The following is a 2,731-nucleotide window of genomic DNA, read 5'->3' as shown; positions in this document are numbered from 1 at the left end:
AATAGAGCGTAAGAAGCTCTCATGGCTTAGTAGGAGGCCAGTGAATTCGACGAAACTGACTGTCTCAGATCAAAGACGATTCGTTATTGCAAAATCACGGAAATCAGGTCCCAAACCTCTGAGTGTTGCAAGAACCAAATCCTCATTATTTACTGGTTGATCAATGGCAGCTAAGGTATCGGCCATAAAACGAATAGAGAGAATGTAATCTGTAACTGAATCAGAATTCTTTTGGAGACATGAGAGTCTATCCTTCAAATCAAGAACTCGTGTTCACGACGACGGAGCGAAAACTGCAGAAAGAGTCATCCAAGCTTCACGAGAGGTTGAAGCACTTACCACATGAGAAATAGCAGTCTCAGATAGGGAAGATATAATCCAACCCAGAATGAGCTGGTCTTGCCTGTCCCAAAAGAGCACTTGCAGAATCAGATGTTTCTGGTCGTTGAAACGATACATCAATGTAACCGAGTAGATTGTAACCTTTAAGAAGGGGAAGGAATTGAGCTCGCCAGAGGAGGTAATTCGTTGAAGTGAGTTTTAGCAAGAGGTGACCAGAAATGTTTGGCGCAACCAAAGAAGACGGTGGAGAAGACGGAGCTTGTGTCGGCAGGTGGCGATGCCATGAATGAAATAGACGTAGAACTCAAAGGATGTTGGCTCTACAACAAAAAACGCAGAAAGAGAAAAGAATGAAAATCTCATAGGCAAGAAGAACGAAAGCTCGTCAGAGCAAAACCACTCTTGATACCATGAAGAGAATATGTTTTCATTAACTCTACTGTTACAGATTTGTTACATATATATACATGACAGGCAAGTAGCCAATAACTGATTCAAGACTCAACTTGACATCACGTGGTTTGTTATAGATTTGTTACAAGATTGGTGTGCTGATGTGGCAAGGTTGTTACGGTTACGTGGCATATCTCTATCAGGACTTACACCCAGAGATGACCCCACATCCCTTGGATGGTGTGAGATTATTGCAAGAGGTCACAGCTCAGGAGAGAATCTAGCCTCCTTTATATATCTTTGAATTTTGTTTTTTGTCTTTTTTTTTTTTTTTTTTCCTAATTTACAATTTCATGCAATAAATGTCATCACTTTGCACACAACATGCATTAGTAACTCCAACTTTAGATTGCTTATTTGTTTTCATCTTTCTGTAATGGTTGGGCTAATTACATTTAAGGATCATCACTACGTTGGAGAAACACTCTGTAATTAGTTTATTACTCGTTTTGCAATAAGACGAGGCTCACAAGTGATCGTGTTCAAAGGATTCAACTTGACGGAGATGATTTGAGTAAAGATTAGGCACACAATGGGTTACTATCTCCTCTCAATTTCTCATTCCTTTCAGCCTTATTCTCATCTTACAAGTTTTAATTTCACCCCCCCCCCTTTTTTTTATCTAGAAAAGGCTTGGAGAATAATGTACAAATGCATCTTAATTATTATGTTTGTGCACTTGTGTTAGGATGTGATCTGTTTATTTATGTATTTTTTTCCTTCGGCTTTTTCTTCTCATCCTGGTTGTGTTTGGATTATCACCGTTATTACCAGAATTTGTGAGTGGCTTCATGTAATAATTTGTTTAATTACTGATTACTGTTTAAGAGTGCAGTTATTTGTCCTCCCGGCCTATTCCCTATTCCATTATTAATATTTTTAATTTAATTTACCATGCCATTAATTAACTTCACGGTCGCACATTTGGTGCTCAATTTTTAGCATCAAATAGTGTCCACCAAACCCCATATGTGTGTAATTTCAGCATAAAGGAACTCTTAGATGTGACCAAACTTGCTAAAACGTCTACACTCAAGTCAAAAGGGCACTAATTGCTCAAAGGTCCAAAATACTCGGGGCAAATATAAGTCAAATCATATGGTTGAGTTGGACTATAAAATTTGACATGTAGCCAATTAAGAGGTGATCTATCAAACCAACAATTCAGATTACCCTCATAGAGTGTCCATGTAGGTAAACTACAATCCCCCAGGTTGCATGCCCCAATTTTTTTCGCTAGAAGATCATATGTATTAAAATAGGGAAAAGAGGAAAAAGAATTTACATGGAAGAAAAGGAAACAAGCTGTATGGAATTAGTTGAAAAACTAATCCACCTTCGGCATTGCCATCAGCGGAGAAGAATCTAAACTAAAACCCAGCCAAACCAAAAAAAAAATAGACAAATCAACAGAAAAAACACCATTATTTAAAACGGTATCTAGGCCTATTGTGCCTATCAACATCTAACTCCATGGCAACTAATGAAGGCCAAGATGCTACTGGAGAGGAATCTTCCAATTTTGCAGCAGACTTTGCAAGGAAATCAGCCACTGGGTTAGCTTCACGTAGGCAATGAGTAATCTTCCAGGTTATGGACTGTAGGTACGGGCCTAAGCTCATCCACCTTTGAAGCACATACCACGGGACTTTCCATTGAGAAATAAGAAGAACCACAGCCACCGAATCACACTCAACCCATAATTGGGTAATATCCAACGCTCTAGCCATTTCCAGACCATAAATCACTGCTAGCACTTCAGCTTCAAAGTTTGTGTGCACTCCCAAAAATTGTCTGAAGGATTGAACCACCTCAGCTTTATCATTCCGTAAGACTCCACCAGCCCCTGCCTTTCCTGGGTTCCCTAGGGAGCACCCATCAGAGTTAAGCTTTACCCATCCTGGAGGGGGAAGACACCAGAAAACTTCTAAGATCT

The sequence above is a fragment of the Macadamia integrifolia genome, chromosome 1 (genome assembly GCF_013358625.1).
Source record: "Macadamia integrifolia cultivar HAES 741 chromosome 1, SCU_Mint_v3, whole genome shotgun sequence".
Taxonomy (NCBI): Eukaryota; Viridiplantae; Streptophyta; class Magnoliopsida; order Proteales; family Proteaceae; genus Macadamia; species Macadamia integrifolia.
Note: the sequence above shows the minus strand (reverse complement) of the source record.